The sequence below is a fragment of the Ambystoma mexicanum genome, chromosome 2q (assembly GCF_040938575.1).
Source record: "Ambystoma mexicanum isolate Mex_15411 chromosome 2q, UKY_AmexF1_1, whole genome shotgun sequence".
Classification (NCBI taxonomy): Eukaryota; Metazoa; Chordata; class Amphibia; order Caudata; family Ambystomatidae; genus Ambystoma; species Ambystoma mexicanum.
Genome location: NC_090924.1, coordinates 1,180,408,172 through 1,180,427,547, shown reverse-complemented (window position 1 = coordinate 1,180,427,547; position 19,376 = coordinate 1,180,408,172). Strand labels below are relative to the sequence as shown.

The 19,376-nt window shown below is 45.8% G+C and overlaps 1 protein-coding gene across 8 annotated transcripts in view; it reads right to left on the bottom strand.

Annotated features, from left to right (window-relative positions):
• CACNB2 (calcium voltage-gated channel auxiliary subunit beta 2) overlaps nucleotides 1-19,376 on the bottom strand; it is a 1,556,216-nt gene that overhangs the window by 323,544 nt on the left and 1,213,296 nt on the right. The gene's annotated exons all lie outside the window — the stretch shown is intronic.

The window sequence follows — 19,376 nt, the reverse complement described above, 5'->3', positions numbered from 1 at the left end:
CGGAGCAGCTCCGATAAGCTTATATGCAAATGCGATTCACAAAGACTTGCCCACTGGGTGAGTCTTGGAGATGCTCAGTTTGTATAGGTACGGAGCAAGTGCAAATCTGAGATGCCGACCCGGATGTGTCGTGCCCCCGCACACACCTTTCTGAATGAAAGGACATAGATAAGGTCTGCTGCAACCGTATTATGTCAATTACGAATCACGGTTAGTGCAAGTAAGGGCAGTAACAAGAAAAAAAGAAAAGTCTATCTTTCTGGTTCCATGTAATAATGACCCCTCAAAAATATCGCCAAGCAAAAATGTCGCCGAAAAATTGCTGTTTTTTGTGGGGACATTATTGCATGGAACATGAGCGGGACACCCCCGCAGCCTCCAAACCCTTTTTTTTTTGTTTGCTGCCCCTATCCCCATGTATATGGTCACCCATATAATATCGCCATGGCCTTTTCCCGGCGATATTATGTACGGCGACCATAAATATTGGGATAATATTACCTGATACCATCTTTCTGAGACTATGTCACAAATGTTTATTATCTTTATTGCAGAAGTTTTGAATTCGATATTCTAATGAAAGGTGGGAAAAACTTGATATATGAAACTATGCACCTTGTTACTCCCGCCCTGATTATTGGTATGCCCCCACCCAATATATACCACATAAGATACTTTTTAAAATAAATGCTTAAGAAAATATTGCATAATTTTACAATATGTTATCTATGGAAGGAAATTACTAAGACATTAATGTGATTGTCTATGTTATTAAACTTTGTAAGTTCTTATTAATTTGTATTCAGGTAATTATAGGATGTATTTGTTTCTATATGCGTTTATATGTATAAGGTTAAGCAATAAACAAACTAATTGTTCTTTTTTTTCAGATTACGCAGTTGTTCATGATAATACTGGGTGGAAGTCCATCATCACTTAGCAACAGTTAAGGGTGGAGGTGGAATATCACTTTGATTTGAACTACACGTCAACATTTCTTCTGGGAACAGATGTCACAAGATACTTACAGGATTGCTATATGCTCAAATCAAATCGATGTGAACTTTTGGCCCCCAAGGTGCATGCTTGCGGAATTCCTGAGGGTAGAACAAGGCAGTTCCCGGCATTCCAGCAGACTTCCCTCATTGCCCTACTGGATGTGCATTCAAATGTCCGGAAAAGTGACACATTCCCTGTTTGGAACAGGCGCTGGGGAATGTGTAATAAGCACGAGTCATCCTGGACCCTTCTGTGCACTTTCTTTCTCTGAATGACAGCCTAACCGTTAAACGCTGCGATTTCTCACTATGAGGCCCCGTCACTTTCATAGGGATCTTTTATATTTTAAAATGCCCGGACATGGGGAAGCAGGGTGCAAAATGTGCTTGCCACACATTTGACTCTTGGCGAGTAAGAAATGGTGCGCTGTGTGTTTGTATAGAATTGAGGTGACGAGGGACTTTTATGTATTGCTGGCTAGTAGCTTGCCCTTTCTTTGCCCTCTGTGGGTAAGCATATGTTTACTGCAAGCAGCCATTCAAATTCCTGGTTCTTTATGGTATGACTTTTATCTATTGAATATATTTACATTTCTAGTGATTGATCAGTTTAGAGAGAAATGCTTCATTTATTAACCCCCACCCCGACAATCCCACCCCACGATGTGTGACAAGAAACAGACTGCGTGTAATCTGAATCATGGGCAAGTTCGAATAGACTGTTTTATTTAGAATAAAATACCAGGAAATCAAGAAATTAAACACAGGGAGCCGTTTACATAATGAAAAACACAACCGGACTGTCTTTGCAATTCGCATGAACACCCATAAAGATATACCTATAATCCAGGGTAAATGACTATTGGCATAAGAGAAATATTGACTCCAACATATGGTGCACTTATTCTAGGGCTGATTAGAGTCTTACATCTTGGACACTATCTTTAACACACTATTCGTCTGTAGCATGTAGAGGTTTGAAAGCAATGGGTTCAGGATTTTGTTTTTGAATGCAGAAACTGCAGTGCCGGAATCCGATTCATCCTCACACCACCCCAGTTCAATGTGTTCAACAAGGAATGGATATCAACTTAGCTCCTGACTTTGGCAGACACCAATCATACAGGCTCTTCATTCTACATTTCAATTCGGGTTATCCAAGTTCTCCAGAGATCCCAAATTGTTGGAAGAAAGCCTTATTATGGTGAAGGTATCAAATGTGTAAATCCAGGAAAGCGATGCGGCTATTGGTTTGCCTTAACTTTTCCAAAGTGCATTTTTCCTTGTCTTTTCATTTTAGGATAAAGCTGCCATTTACCCTTTTGGCTAGTGTATAGCTGGGATGAGTATATCCACCTTTGTTTCCAGTGTGTGGTGGATATTCCATATTTAAAAACGACAACTTGGTTTTATTTTGGTTTATGCATAAATAGAAAAACATATAGATTAGAAAAAAACGAAAACACCACTGCTCCGATACTATAGTTCCAGAACTCTGCAATTGGGTTCATCATGTCCTCTTGAGCAATGTGGCAACTCAGAATCAGGAGACGGCCAAGTGGCAAAACCTATGATTCTGGTCTATATGGTAAAAAAAAGGAAAGTTCAGAAGGGTGCACGTCAGGATGTCGTAGAAAATAAAGTTTGTTTGCTGTCTACAAACCTATCCTAGCCCGATTCCTGTCCCTGCCTATCCTAAGGATCTTCTACCCAAATGATATATTCTTGGATGCTTTCTGGCCCCCACGTCACTGTCTCTGGATTAGACAAGGACATCTTGCCCAAATCGCAGCAGCAACGTGACCACCTATAAATGTCTCTGGGCTTTTCACCCAATCTAAAGTTCAAGCAAGAATGTTCAATACACCATCATAGGAGTTCCTGCCCAGTGTACACGTGAGTGGTATGTGTCTCTAGGCCTCATGGCCTACTGCACAGTTCAAATCCCATAAGGTAACAAAGTTCTTTCATTTTTCTCTGGATAGCCGAGCCTCTTCCAGGCCTGTCTGGAACTCTTTTAGTTCCTTCCCATCCCTGGGGTCTTAGCTTTGGGGTATCCGGGCTCTCAGCCCCTCTTGGGCTTTATGGTTTCTCAACCTCTTCTGGGCTGTTTGGTTTCTCAACCCGTCCTCAGGTAATAGCCAGGTGTGTCCACCCTCCTCCCAGATCCCTGGACGCACCGAATACTTTGTTCGCTGCAATGTGTTTTGTAACGATATATAGGGAAACCACACTCAACATAGGGAGTTTACACTCCCACTTAAGAGAGCCTACATGATACCCTTATTTAGGATCCATATAGAGCCCCATAGATCCCTCACCCTCTGGCAACAATGAGCCAAGAACCAAGGATAGCTCAGCGGCAACGTGCTCGCCTTGGAAGCAAGACGACATGAAGCAACACAGGTTCGATCCCCGGGTCCGCGCTTAGAAACCTCTGGGTATTTAAGCACGTTATAAATACGCTGTGTGAGCGCTTTAAAAATGCAAATAAATAAAATAACCAGGTGGAGGTAGGGGCAGAATATATTTTTATTTATAGTTTAAGTTCAAAGGAGATTTTTTTTTTAATGTTACACACGCCACCTTCTTTGTGACACAATTTTTTCGCAAAAAACAGACAAATATGACTTGAGAAGATTTTGATTTCAAACAAGCACATGTTTGATTTCAAAACAACTTACACATTATACAATGCCATGCTGGAGACATGAGGTTTCACTTTTGCAAAGTACTTCTCTCCCCAGTACCAAAAACCCCAGCCTCAGTGACATGCAGCACCCGTCTGTTTAAAGGCTAGGTCTAAGGAGTGGGGAAAGTTTGGGAATTTCGTTTGTGGCTAAGGGCACCCTTTGTTTAAATACAATGTTTAAGGAGGGGTAATCATTAGGATTTTTGTTTTGTGGCAAAGCCCCTTTTTGGTTTAAAAGGCAATGTTTGGGAATGGAACAACACCTTTGTGTTTTAAAGGCCAGGTTAGGTGATGGTGACAATAATCAATTTCGTTTTTTGTCGCAAGGACACCTTTCATTGAAAGGAAGAGTTTTATGAAGAGGTATCAGTTGGGAATATCGCTTTACTGAAGGACCATTGCTGTTCCAAGGCAAGTTTTGCGCAGAGGTATCAGTTGGAAATTTTGTTTTAGGGGCAAGGACCTTCCTGTTTTCAAGGCAAGGTTTGGGAATGTTGACCATTACACATTATGTTTGGCACCCCACTTACCTTATGTGACTATAACATTATTCCCACTAAGAGAAAGAGTGAACGTTTTGAAGTCTTCCAAGTGTCCCCCCTGTGTCAATCTATTTGAGTTAATTAAGTAATATTCAGTCAAATATGCTAAGGGTCTACACAATTTTCGCTCACCCACCAACGAAAGGGAATAGGTTAATTAAAAAGATCCCCAGGCTTACATTTTGTTGGGCAATCTACTTTTGGAAATCTCTGGGCTTGGCACTCACGGAGACTGAGCAGTACTTCGCTTTTGGGAATAAACAGGATTCTGGCCAGCACTTCAGTCAATGGGATCCCACAGCACTCATCCCTCCATGTAAGTATCACAGCCTCTGTTTTCTGGTCTCCCCAGAAAAGGGAATCTCCAGCCCTCTTCCAATATTTCCACCCAGATGATTTTTCAGCAGATTTGGTGATTTGTAGGGAGCTGTCCCCTCTTCCACAGTGCAAGAACGTTTTACTCTGAGCCCCTCCTGTGGAAAATTAATCTTAGGAGGTGCTAACTAATGATCTCGCAACCAGGATTGGACATGTACATTTCTCTCCATACCCCCACCCCCAAGTCCAGCTGCTTTCTAAGGATTGGTATAGGAATCTAGAACAAAAATATTGGAACTCCCCTTTGAGATTCACATTTATTTTCATGTCAGGTTTTAGCATCTAAAAAGTACAATGTGGCAAAACATTACAGTTTACAAATAACTGCCATGATATATAGATATTAATATTCCCTGCCTCATGATGGATCAGTAGAAGTTATTTTTTATTTTGGCACCTTATTGCACAGGTGTGTAATGATTTATTCAGCTTAACACAAACAGTATAATAGTTATGCATATTTCATTTAATATGCAGATATCTAATTTAACGAGCCATCAGTTTGCTTAACTTTCAGATTTCTACAATTTTCAGGGCAGCTAGAAAACATTTTAGATTGCTATAGACTTTTCAAAAGTCAAATATGTTTGAAATTAGCGTCATTGCAACAGACTCAGCATAAACTTTCAAATGACATATGAATGGACTCAGAGCGTCTTATTGTTGCTGAGAAACTGAACAATTATGATAGTCGATTTAAACTAATGGAAAAGTTCAAACATGTTATGCAAAGCCAAACCCCCATTTCTCCAGGTAGGTTTAATTTCTCTGAAAACAAGTGGTCCAGAACATCTGCAGCCTCATTGTTGGCTCAGCCTGCAATAAATCCATCAGCCTTTCCTTTCTTGAGGGTTGATCGGCTGAGGAGATTGTTATCATGTACCAGATGAACTCTGACATCAGAAGGCCCACTGGCATCTCCGAATGTGTCCCTGTAATCTTAAAGTGACCTGAATTCTGATCTAATGCTGTATATCTTCAAGCATTTTCACTCACCCAGAGCAGGGTCTGTGTTGATCTGGCCCTTACTTAGTGTTCATCAGCTTCACAGAGTTATCCCATGTATATAAGGAGCCAGGCAGGCATGTGTGAATCTGTCCAACCACAAGAAACATGGTCTGTCTCAGGCATAACTGAGATTTACATGTGACCTATGAAAACAAAATAGCCTTTTAAATTGTTGCTGCATTTTACTTATTCAAGCAGTTTACATCTTTCGATTATGGTGAAATGCATTTTTGAATCAGGGTATTTTCTTTGTGTTGAACTTACAGTATTTTTCTTTCTGTGGCAATACTGAAAGTGAAGGGCTTCTGTCAGTTTGGTCACTCACAAAGGCCTTTTTTTATTTACATGGTGTTCGTTATGAAAAATGCTGTTGTGTGCCTCTCAGCCATATAGTGATATGCCTTTTTCAAGTTATAATGTTCCTTGTGCCGAATGCAGAACTACCTGTATTGATATTTGCTAGGCACATTTATCAGTATTGATGTTTTAAGGCAGGCCTTTCATTTACCAGTGGGCCTTTCAGTTATATTTGTTGGGGCTTTGATTAAGCCCCACACATTGCTTGGCGGGAGGAGGTCTCCTTGGCTGATGCAGAACCCTGGTTCCAGTTTTGCTTTGGTCTTCCACGTCGGTTTGCTGGCATCGGTCCTTCCCATTGGCTTGCGACGGGACTTCGGCATCGGTTCCAACAGGTGCCGGTCATCCCCTTTCCATAGGGTCCCATTTCTTTTCTGCTCATCTGGCTGAGCTTCTCCAGCTCCCATCTGGGTAACAGGCAGCAGAGCACTGCAGGGTTTCTCGCTCCTCTGCATTCTACGCCGTAAGCTAGGTGGTATTTCCTGGCTCTGCCTCAAAGGGGGCCATTTCCTCCTCTGCCTTAATGGTAGGCTTGTGTCTCTCTCTCGTCTGCACTCCCTTTTTGTATCAGTCTCACAGGACCTTCATGCTGCTCCCTGCAAGGAGATGGGACACTCCATTGGCCCTGCACTTCATACAAGGATCTTAATCCCCATAAAGGCAATATTGACATGAGCTACTTAGGACAAGGGAGGATAACACATATCCCTGTTAAGGGAGGGCCTCTTCACTAAGAGGGAGGTCATCCCCAGTGGGACCCCACTTGCTCTGTCCACTAGAGAGTCTTAAGCTTAGCAGGCTCACCTCCCTAGTCCCAAAGGGGGTGAATCCCCCTAGTGGAGAGGGGACACATTTCTTGGATTTGTTACAGAAACGTATCATATATTAATAGCTGCTAAAATAATTCACTTTCCAACAACTTTCATTACTAACTTCATTGTAGTTTCCAGTGTCAGTTGTGTATTTCTTCATACAAGGATCTATAAACAAACCACACAACAAACTTCTGTTGGATTGAAATAAATTAACATGTGTGTCTCAATTTCCTTATCACACTATCATCACTTGTGTCACATTCTTTTGTTTAAAGGAATTGGTAGACACATTGGCACTAATAGCACCACTAAAAACGGGTACATACCTGTGTGTATGGAACTTGCACAAATCATTCAATTCAATAACAATCCCTCTGATAACTGACATCCTGATTGGTACATTATCTCAGATAGATTTCCCCAATGAAACCGTCTCTGCCAAGTAAAGAAACTTTAAGTCAGCAAACGTCAATACTTTGTAGCATAACTGGAGTGTAGACTGGGTTGCGGACTTCATTATCACCCACAGACCAATGGAAAGGTGTTGAGTTCAACAAAATGCTAGAGCAGAGGAATACCAGGACTGGGGGACCCCTTTAACATTAAGTGTGATATGATCTTTCTTTGTCTCATCTTCGCCTATATATTATATGATATGATATGATATGGCATTTGTAACGCGCCTATACACAAGTGTTTCAAGGCGCGACGAGGCAGGGGGGGGGACAAGGGGAGACAGACAACGATCCTGCTAGGCCAGGTGTCATTCAGATCACGCAAGTGCAAAGGGTAGAGGGAAAGGGAAAAGTGCAAGGGGGAAAGTGAGAGGGGAAAGTGCAGTACAAGGTTGATAGCATACAGCAAACAGGATAAATAACAAGGGCCAGCTGGTGGCAAGTGCGATATAAGTGCAGACAAGTGCTGGGAAGGGGGGCTGTAGGGATACAGACAGTCCCGTAGTGCAGGGGTTGCCATGGAGGCAGTGCAGGGGAGAGTGGCTGGGCCAAGGACCGAGAACGGTGAGTGGCCCAGTTGCAGATTCAGTGCAGTTTCAGTAGTATTAGCAAGGGAGAGGGGGAGAGAAAGTGGAGGCAAAGAGGAAGGTTTTAAGGTGTTTCCGGAACCGGAGATGGTTCTCCTCAAGTTTCAGGGAGGCAGGAAGGCTGTTCCAGAGGGAGGCCCCTGCAGCGGAGAGAGATCTGCCCCCAACTCGTTTGGAGAAGCGGCTGACCCTGAGGGAGTTGGAGGCGGATGAGCGAAGAGCTCGAGAAGGAAGATATTTAGGAAGAGAGAGTTGAAGGTATTTAGGCCCAAGGCCCCAGAAGGCCTTGTGGACAATGCAGAGGGTTTTGGACTTGATCCAGATATACCAGAGGTCTGCAACAACTGGATCTCCAGATATTTTGGACTGCTACTCCCATCGGCCATAGCGGTCATAGCCAATGGTGGCTTGCAGTCCAAAACATCTGGAGAGCTTCAGATTACAGACCACAGCCACTACTATTGTTTTAGAAGTCTAATGAGTATGACACAATTATTTTCTGACGGTGACAATTGTGCGTTATAGCTGGATTATACTGCCACTCCGGAAAGTCAGCCCAACCCCTGAGGCCAAGTTCCATGTTAAATAAGGGATAATGTCCTAGTTAACATCAGCAGGCTAATAGGCCGAAGGAAGATTAATATGCTTCAGGAAAGATAAAGGTTAAACTGGAGTTGGAGGTAAGAATGATCCAAAGTTAAATCAGATCCTAAAAGGGCATCACTTAGTATTATAAATTACTCACTGTAGTGACTAACGTACTCTTAGTCCATAGTCCCCTTTCCTCCATACTGCATGGGCGTCCCTCACGAGGGACGGGAGACAGAACCTTTTTCACTAGAAAAATCTTCTTTCCCTCTAAATATAGAGGCGCGAGGAGGCGCGTTGCTGGGAGCATGCGCTGCCCTGACTCCGCCCTCCGCCGCCACACCTCAGTCCCCAAAGATGCATCGACAACAGGTTTACCATTGCCTAATGACACTAGAATATTTGAAGGGGGAGGATGGTGGGATGTATGGAGAAAAGGGGACTATGGACTAAGAGTACGTTAGTCACTACGGTGAGTAACTTATAATTATTCTCATGTCCCATCCCCTTTCCTCCATACTGCATGGCCGATTACAACTGAATGTAGCCCCAGGGTGGAGAGGAGACCCTCCTTAAGCAAACAGGTTCAGGAGAACCGCCTTCCCGAACACCACATCTGATCTGGAGCCGGCGTCCAAACAGTAATATTAGCAGAAAGCCGAGGGATTGGCTCATGTGGCCGCCCTACTTATGACATGCCAGGGGACATGGCGCTGAAAAGCGATGGCCGTTTCCTTGGCCCTGACTGCGTGGGCATGCATGTTCACTGGAAGGGGTCTATGCTGGCCCTTGTGCGCTTCCTTGATGGCCGAGACCATCCAGCGGGAGATGGAGGGTTTGGAGTCCTCATAGTCCCGCCTGGAGTCCCCAAAGGTGACAAACAGGGCATCTGACTTGCAGAAGCCCTTGGTCCTGTCCAGGTAGAATTTCAGGGCCCACCTGACATCCAGGCAGTGCAGGACTCTCTGAGGCTCGTCCTTCGGGTCCGCAAAGAATGTAGAAAGGCCGATCTCCTTGCTTAAGTGAAAGGTTGATGGCACTTTAGGTAGAACTGCCGGATGGGTCCGCAGGACCACCTTATCCTTGTGGAAGGTGGTGTATGGCTCTAAAGCGACTAGAGCCTGAATCTCGCTGACCCTGCGTGCCAATGTGAGGCCGACTAGCAGGGCTGTCTTGATGGTGACCAGCCTGATGTCCGCTGTCGCCATAGGCTCAAATGGCTTGTGCGCGAGGGCGCCCAGGAATAGGTTTAAATCCCAGATGGGGTGTGGGTTCCTGATGGGGGGTAGAGTCTAGCGAGCCCGGCCAAATGTCTGTTGACTATCGGTTTGGAGAAGGAGAAGACCCCCTACTCTGAATTTCTGTAGGCCCCAATGGCTGAGAGGTATGTGCGGCAGGTCTCCACCTGCATGCCAGAGTTGGTGAGGTGCGCTGAGAATGACAGCATGTCGTCCAGTGAACAAGCCAGCGGGTCAATTTCCTTGGAGTGTGCCCAGTGGCAATACCTGGTCCATTTACTCTAATACTGGGCTCTGGTAGCCTTGATCCTGGCCCCTTGTATGATTTCCAGGTTGGCTTGCGATAGGTTGAGATGGCTGAGCGTCACCTGCTCAGGAACTATGCTGTGAGGGCCAGCTTCTGGGAGGCAGGGTGGACGACCCTGCCCCCTTGCTGTGTCAGAAGATGTGCTGGGCCCGTTGCGAGGTGGATTGAAGGTACCGCCCAGAGGCTGAGGAGCTCCGGGAACCATGGCCTGCCTGGCCACCACAGAACTATCAGAATGAGGTTGAGTTGGTGACACTCCTTGAAATTGCAAAGTACTCTGTGAATCAGTGGAGTGGGTGGGAAGGTGTAAGCTGTCATGCCGCTCCTCTGGATCCATAAGGCATCGCCCAGGGAGCCTAGACTCTGCCCCTGCCAGGAAGTGAACTGGGAGCACTTCTTGTTGTGCCTGGTGGCAAAGAGATCCACCTGGGGGAGACCCCAACAGTGGAAGATCTCCTGTGCAACGAGGTCATTCATCTGACACTCCTAGTTGTCCGCTCCCAACCTGCTGAGCCTGTCCGCTTCCAGTTTGGATTCCCCCAGAAGGTGCACTGCCATGAGATAAATGTCGTTCTCCAAGGCCCATTCCCACATGTTGATCACCAGTCTGCACAGGAAAGGGGACCTGGTTCCCCGCTGCTTGTTGATGTAGTACATACTGGTCGAGTTGTCTGTCTGGTTGAGGACAACCTTTCCCTTGAGGCGTGGGAGGAAGGCTCTGAGCGCTAACCAGATGGCTTTCAGTTCCAGCCAATTGATGTGTCATTGTTGTTCTTGATGGGTCCACATGCCGTGAATCGAGAGGTCCTCCAGGTTGGCTCTCCAGCCCTCGAGGGAGGAGTCTGTGGTGATAGACACCTGTGGGATGGGGGGCCAGAAGGGTTTGCCCGTCTGCAGGTTGCAGTCCTTGGACTACCATGTGAGGGAAGGGTGGAGAGAGATGGGGATCTTGATAATTTCGGCCTGGGAGCCACTCTCCTGATTCCACGACGCTTCGAAGTGGAGCTGAGTCCACCTCATCATGAGTCTTGTGTGGGGGACGGCCAACAGTACCGCTGCGACAAAGCCCTGCTAGAGTAGACTCCATGATATCCTGAACCATGAGCTTGGCTTCGGCTAGCCCCACCTTAAAACGTGATTGGCTGTGGGTGGGCTGTTCCGGGAGGAAGTCAGCAATTTCCCGCCATAATCTCTGGTTGGCGGCAGCCAGCATGGCGTCTGCATTGGCCTGTTGCAGATGACTAAGATGAGGACGACTGAAGTTTGGAGTATATTGACGCCGCAGCGATCACCAAGGAGAGCGAGAGTGTATCCCCCCTCCATCAACCTGTACTTGGCGTCCAGGTGGCGGTTGACTGGCTGGACGGAGTGTGGTTTGAGCCAACCCTTCTTGGTGAGGGAGACTACATCGGTTTGCAGTGGAATTCCCGTTCTGGTGGAAGGGCGCCTCGCGAGGACTTCAGCGAGGACGCCCTCCGCCGGCTGTTCGATCTGTGGCTGTGGTAGTCCCAGGTATTCCGACAGGCCCGCGATACGTTCGTGGAAGGCCCTGGCCAATGATGGCGTGTCTGAATCCTTCTCCTCATCAGTATACGGAGGGTCTGGGGGATCCTGTGGAGGATGAAGAGGAGGAGGAGTATCCGGAGCAGGAGGCTGGGGCACGGGGGCCACCGCCGGAGGCTGAGTAAGGGGCGGAGGCTGGTACGGAACCGTCTGCAGAATAGGCTGAGGAGCCGGAGGAGGCGGCTGCGCTGGGGCTGGAGGCATCGGCGGCTGGAGCCTGTGGTGCCGCTAGAATAGCGGGGAGGACTTCTCTGACAGCGTCCTTGATGATATTCCCCATATTAGGATAATTCATGAAGGGGTTACTAGAGGCGACTGAGGCCGCTGCTGACTCTGTAGGTACGGACGCAAGGGAAAGCAGCCCTGCATATAAGAAGGGTAGGCCGTAGGCCACGTACCCGGTTGATGCCAGTCCCACCTCGAAACTCGCTCTTCACCGAAGTCTTGCAGAGGCATCGAACGGGTATCCTTTTCTGGCCTGTTGGCCATTTTGTTGAGCTGCCTACCATGTGGCTGCGATGTGTTGCTCGGCTCATCGCTACAATCCTCTGCCAAGTCCCTTACGTGTGAGGCATGTGACCTGTCCCGCTCCTCGGGCACGTGCCCGGTAGGTGAATTAACCTTGACCTGGGGGTCGTTACAGCTGCGTTCAGGCGCCCCCTCGGATGTACTGCCGGTAACAGGGTGTAGCCCCTCGGCATGATGCTGGTACAAGGGTGGAGCCCCTCAGGTGCTAGCCCGGAAAAAGAGCCTAGTGGCCCCTCAACTCTGGCACCGGGAGAATCCGAGGACCCCTCAGCCCGAAGGCCAATAGCCGTGACAGCCTCGATGCGCAAGTTGGTAAAAGAACCTGATCGGTCCATGCCGCGTAGGAGAGTTCCTGGGAAGGAGTCTCACTTGCGGGGTGCAGATGAAAATATAGGCCCTACCTCTGGCCTGGAACATCTCACAAAACTCTTGAGGTACTCAGAAGGCAACCGCTGGAAGAGCTCCCTCCACCTGGCTAGTCTGTTCTTCAGCACTTTCGTGGACAGCGAGCCGCACGGCAAACAGGCTTGCCAACCGTGGTCTTGGCCAAGGCAACGTAGGCAGATGGCGTGGGGGTCTGAAGTTGGAATAGGCCCGTTGCAGGATGGGCACCTGCTGAACCCTGTAGAAAGTTGACATGCGCCGGAGAGGAGCTGTGGCGTTTGAGGACCAAGTACCTATTGAACAAAAAGAAAGACAAAAGAAGATATAAAGGACGAATCCGTGTGTGGAATTACATGGGCGAATCCAAACCCAGGAGCGCTGGTGAATTCAGCCCGTTCCCGTTGGTGCGGAAAAGGGGACAGAGGTTTGGTGCCGGAGGGCAGAGTCAGGGCAGCACATATTCCCAGGGACGCGGCTCTAGAATTAGAGGGAAAGAAGATTTTTCTGGTGAAAAAAATTCCGTCTCCCATCCCTCGTGGGGGACACCCTTGCAGTATGGAGGAAATGGGACAGGACGTAAGAGTAAGGGGATATCATGAGTTAGGATTCTAAAAATTGCAAAATACTTACCCAATGGACTTCAAAAGGTGCAGTTCAGACAGGTAACCCGCAGCAGGCTTCTCCATAGCTTAAAAGAAAACTCCCATAATAAATGTCCCTACCATAGTGAGGAATTCATTTTCAACACTGATCCTTTTGAAGCTTGATTTGGCCTTTACTTTGTTAATTGAAGAATTAAGGCGAAAATTACCCATCACTTTCATCAACAGTGCTACCTTCCAAGTAGGAGAAATTAGGCTACAGTAGAGCAAGAAATGTTTGCTGTCACTTGGACTTTGGAATTCTTTCACTATGGGTATATTTTTCACTTTGCAAGCTAGTAGATAGGCACAAAGTCCGCTTGTCCCCTGGCATGACTGCCAGTTTTCCACATAGCCACAGCACACCATTTCCTACTCCCAAAGATTGAATTATTACTAGCCAATGACTTTTGAACCTTGAGCAGTAAAATATAAAGATTCTATTGCCATGATTCATAAGGTAAGCCTGAACAATGGACACTTGCGTTAACTATCTTCTGCTTTCGACTTGAAGAAAAAGAGCAACCAATCATTGGCGAGTTCCTCAGCCTCTTTAACATGATTTGGCTGCTTTTAGTATTTTTAGAAAGATTTGACCGACTTTAATCCTGAAATCTGTCTTTACAGTGTTTTATCAATCTCCTTATTTTCAGAAACAAGTTTACTGTCCAGTTTCACATGTGTCTAATACTTTTATCTACTTAGTTTATTTAGGGTGTTTATGTTTGGTAAACGTATTTTTTTCTATGTTATTCTATCTTACACATTTCCTCTAGTATGTGAAATGTGAATGCTTGGCTTAACATTTTTAAATTTTATTTTATTTTATGTTATTTATTCTCCCCCCATCACTTCTGATGAGCGACATGTTGTTGCTCAGTTACACAAGATTTCATCCTTTGTGACATGAAAGACATATTCAAGTTGGATAAACATCTTTATTTGCCACGTAATAAATAACTAAATACTGAAATGCCAACAGGTTAGCATTATAACAAGATGGACTGAAAAAACTACACAACAAAAGTAGACTGTGATCCATCCCCGGATGCCGTCACTACTCCCCTATGGGGAGCCCCTTCCCATGAGGCCAGGGAGGTGAGGCCACTACGTGATAGTCCCCTTGGGGGTGGTGCTCAGCAGGTGGACCTCATGGGGAGGGAACCTCCCTATGGCATTAGTGACGACCTGGGGAGAACGTAGTATCCCCATAGTCCACCTAACCCTGACACACCTTTCTACCCCCTCCCACTAGTACTTTCCCTAGTGTACCCATGTACCTTTGACATATCAGCAAGGTAGGAGGTACTGAGACTTATATCCCTTATATACATAGATGAGGAAGAGACCAACTGACTCACTGAGAGGCCTCAACATCAGTACTGGGACAAGGAAGAAGTGCGGAAGCATAAAGAGCACTTCCTCCAAACAGTCTGGTTGTTATAGGCAGAGGCCTATTGGCAGAGCTACCATTAAAACAGAAGAGGGAATCCCAAATCGGAATGGCCCTCCATGGAGGAAATGGGAGATTCCAACCCTGTACGAATGAAGAAACAGCAGGGGACGCAAAAGATACCTGCCTGCAGTTACGTTGCCAGAAGCTCTGTTGTGGAAAGGCTGGAGCGGGAGACAGGAGGTGGAGCACCCAGCCAAACGAGATGGCTGGACGGAAGGAACTACCTGGGCTGCACAGACTAGCAGCAGGGAGCGGCTGTGGCAACGCCACAGTCCCTGGAATCGGAGGAGGCCAGGAAGCCTCTGGCAACCACTTCAGAACCACTGCATTCCCATAAACAATCAGAGAAGGCCCGGAGTCCAGAGGGAGCCGCTGCAGAGTTAACGCCATCCCTGGAAGGATCAGAAGATGCCAAAGAGGTGAATTGAAGTCCATACGCATAAGCACCTAAAAGAGGGTGGGGAGACCGGGGCGGTTGTGGGGGCCCCAAAAGAGAGAATCCTTTGTTAAAAGGGTCTGGGACCCAAAGGGGCTAATGCAAAAAGGCTCTGGGACCTGACAGAGAGAGATGCCTATGCCAAAGGAGTCTGGGGCACGAAGGAGAGAAGGAAACCTATACAAAAAGGGGTATGGAACCCGAGACTAAGAAAGAAACTGTTAAGGAGGTTCTGGGACCCAGCATGGGGGAATTCCTGGCAGGATAGTGAACTGGGTGTAACTCCAGAGGAACAAGAGGAACTGAGAAGGGTCTTGGACCCACAGCCAATGATGAATTGCCTCCAGGTTCATCATCATAGTTACAGTACCTGGCAGAGTAGTGAACCAGGTAGACTGAGTATGGTGAACACTGGAGATCCTGAAGAGCACTTTGAGAAAGGCCAGTGGAATGGAGACATACCCCTTGGCCTTACCAACATTGGTGAAACAGACAAGAGAAGGAAGTCATTCTCTTGGCATACTCAAGAGCTTGAGAATGGCAAAGCGAAGGGAGCCATACCCTGTGGCCTTATGAACATTCTGAGAACCAATCAAGAGAAAGGAGTCATTCTCTTGATATCCTGAAGAGCTTGAGAAATGCCAGGGGAAGGGAGATAAACCTCTTGGTCTTATGAACATTGTTGTACCAGTCAAGAGAAGGGAGTTATTCTCTTGGTATCCTGAAGAGCTCAAGAAAGGTCAGCGGAAGGGAGACAAGCCCCTTGGTTTTAGGAACACTGTTGAACCACCAACATCTGTTAAAGACCAGGAGAAGGAAGCCATTTGTCCTGGCATTGCGAGAACCATTGAGATATCAAAGCAAGGTCAGGAGGACGGAGTCATCCCCCTAACACTGTGAAGATACAAGACTTTACGTTGTGTGCGTTTTGCTGAAATACACATTTTTTAGACTTTTGATTTACATTCCTGATGAGACAATTTTGTTTGCTTCACCCAGAACTGAACTTTGGATTGTTGTCCAGAAAAGGTTGTCCATTCTTCTGGACCAAGAAGACCACCTCTCTTTCTTAGTTGAGTTTTAAGTGTAAGGAATAGAATTCGGTTTTTGATAGAATGGTGGATTCTTTGCTTTAGACTGACATCCAGACAATTTAATTAGTATTAGAACTGGGATCAGATACGGTTTTCTCTTTTATTTGCTCACTAATAAATGTCTATAGCCAAAAGCATGCAACACTTAAAACTGCTCTAATCAGTGGGAAAAAGGAAGACTGTGCTTGTATGAGAAAATATTGATCTAAATGCCAAACAGAAAATGTCTTAGTGTTATATGTTCACATTATATTCTGTAGCATGTCTGTCTAATGTTTTAACCTGGCCCAGATTGAACAGGTTTTATTTTCTTATCTTCCCACTCACAAACTGAGAGGGCCACATGAATCATCAGGGATAAGCATCATTTTTCTACAAACAAAACTCCAAGATAAACCCTCTCAATTATATTTTGGTTTACAGACAACAATGCCTAAGTCAAAACAGATCTACCTTTCCGGCTATCCATGGTACTACTAAGGATTCATCAATGTATAAATCTAGAAAGCTTTGTTAACTCTGCCGTGTCTCCTTGCCAGCTGAGAAGAAATTCTGACTGCACACCAGCCTGATATTTTAGCAGCTACATTAGGAATTGTTTTGCCAGATCCTCTGTGCAGTGTCTATGCCACTCTCAAAGTCCACATGCCACTCCACTACCATTGATGCTCTGAAAAAAAACAAGGGTATCTGTAAAAGACATATTCAGCATTATCTACTTTGGACAATTCAAACAGATTTTGTATTTATTAACCCCACTTGTTTACTTAAGATCAGGCCCATGTATTGCTGACAAGTAGACAGTCAGCTACAAACAACCCCTAAATAATGTCAACGCTTTGCAGATTGGTTGGTGGTGACGGGACATAAAGATAACATTACAATGCCATTTTTGATTGCCTGAAAAACCCTTTCCACTCATTGGGCTATGAGCTCAAACTACTTGGTCATGTTTTTTTCTTTTTTATCACCCATTGGGCTAAAATGCATCATTCTGGTACTACCTCTCAGTCATTGTCACCTCTCTACTAACTGATATAACACATGCACCCCAATAAATAACATATATTGCCTCATCCCGAGTTTGGCGGTAACCCTTAAATGTGGCGGTAACGCTTAAATGTGGCGGTAACGCTATTAGAGCCGCATTTAAGGGTCCGTCAAATCACGGTACTGTGTTGTTTTTGCTAAATATCTTCATTTAGCCATTGCTTATCTGTACCTGCTCTAATTACTGGAGCACCTAAATGTCATTCACACGCCACCATTGATACCTGATTCACCAAGCAGGTGTTTTTCACCCTTACACAGTAATTTGATTCAGGCTACCATATATGTTTTCTGAAATAGGATCTATTGACAGATCTCACAACAGCCTAATATTATATTACCATCGGGCCTATCCCACCCCTGTGCTCCTGCTCAGGGCACCGCTGATACTGCACTCACTGTGCACAGCGCTATCCCACTGCCCCTATCCTTAATCTCCAGCAGAACTTTGCTTGGTTGTGTTGGTAAACTACCTACATAGACAACGGACTATAATTGTATGTCTAGTTTATACGGCTCCTCCTCTGGTAGCCAAGTCCTTTTATCAGTATACGGCGCACTAGCTCACCCATTTAGCACCAAGTCCATACTGTGACTGTGCACCTACCTCTATCATGCCTTAGTATGTATCTATAAACTGAACAAGCTGTTACTCGACTAGACTACTAACTCAGCCTATCATGCAACTGCAATTGAAATCATCTGTAATTGTAATTGCTATTCAGCTGCACTTAATTACCTTTGAAATTACTGACTGATTCATATGTAGCAGTTACTCTGCTGAAACAGCTTATCGCAAAACCTTGACCCACTTGAAAGTAGCTCCTTATCAGATGATAGCATTTTTGTATTAGCAAGCTAATGCTAAGGTAGCCAACCTTTATACAAAGTATGCAGGTATTGTTAACTATAATTATGTTCCCCTTCTGCATAATACCCCATTCCACCCTATGCACTAAGGGACACTTCATCAAGATTGATGAAGGGTTAGGCAGACTGATGTCAGCGCCACTACCCTATCCCCTGCCCTACCCCATTCCTCCCCTCACTACCCCCATTCCCTGTACTAATTGCACCTACATTATATCCACCCTCCACATTTAGCACTAAACAGGATACACACTCTTTGGATGGCACATCCTTATCTTCCATTGTCATCAAGACGACCCCCCTGCCCGCAGCCTCATCCACCACCCTCCTTGACATATCCAAGCGTAACGATAGACTAGGTAGCAGACTACCTTCCATTAGTCACCCACTTGCTAAATACAGCCATAAAACCACATGCACATCTCGCACTGAATTCACTAACAACTAAAAATACAGTTGACACTAATCCCAGCCTATCCCTGAAGGGTTCATAGACACAGCCCACTAAAGGAGCCTTACTGAATGCCAGGTCCCTTGTTCCTCACGCAACAGAAATTGCTGACATCATTTTGAATAATAACCTCGATTTCCTTGCGCTGACAGAAACTTGGCTGCACGACGCAGCAGGCCCTTCGATTGCCCTAGCTGTCCCTGACAATTACTCCATCCTCCAAGCGGACAGGCCTAATGCTTGCGGAGGTGGAATAGCTATTATTTTTAAATCTACCTTCAATATAGGACTAGTCACCCCCTCCTCACTGGCATCGTGCAAACTTCTCTCAGTCAAGTTCCAAACCTCGCCTAACAATACTATCACATTACACATTATCTACAGTCCTCCAGGACTTCTTGGGTCATTCGAAGAAGACATCACATCCCCAGCAGCTGACACCACTAAACCTTTGGCGCAAAACATCATTCTAGGGGATTTCAACATTGGATACAAGGACACCAGTGACCTACACGCATCTCTCTATCCTCCGCATTAACAGAACAAGGCTATACCCAAATTAGCACAAAACCCACCCATGAGAAAAGCAGGATACTTGATTGGGTAGCGGATCTCAATTGCAACATCACTCTAATAGGGACTACACCACTAGTGTGGTCAGACCACCACCTCGTCACCCTAGAAATGAACATCAATAACCTGGAAAAGAAAAAGCCCATTATTGCTCCTCCTTGTCTCACGAGGAACAAAAGAAATATCACAGCAGAGACCCTAGCACCTTTGGTAGTCCCTATACTCAATGCCCTACCGGATACTAATGATCCTAACTCATTGATCGCCATTTACAACGAGACCATGACCAAAGCTATCGACGCTATTGCCCCTTTAAAATTGCGCAAAAGCAAACCTAAAGCCCATCTAAACTCGTGGTTTACTTC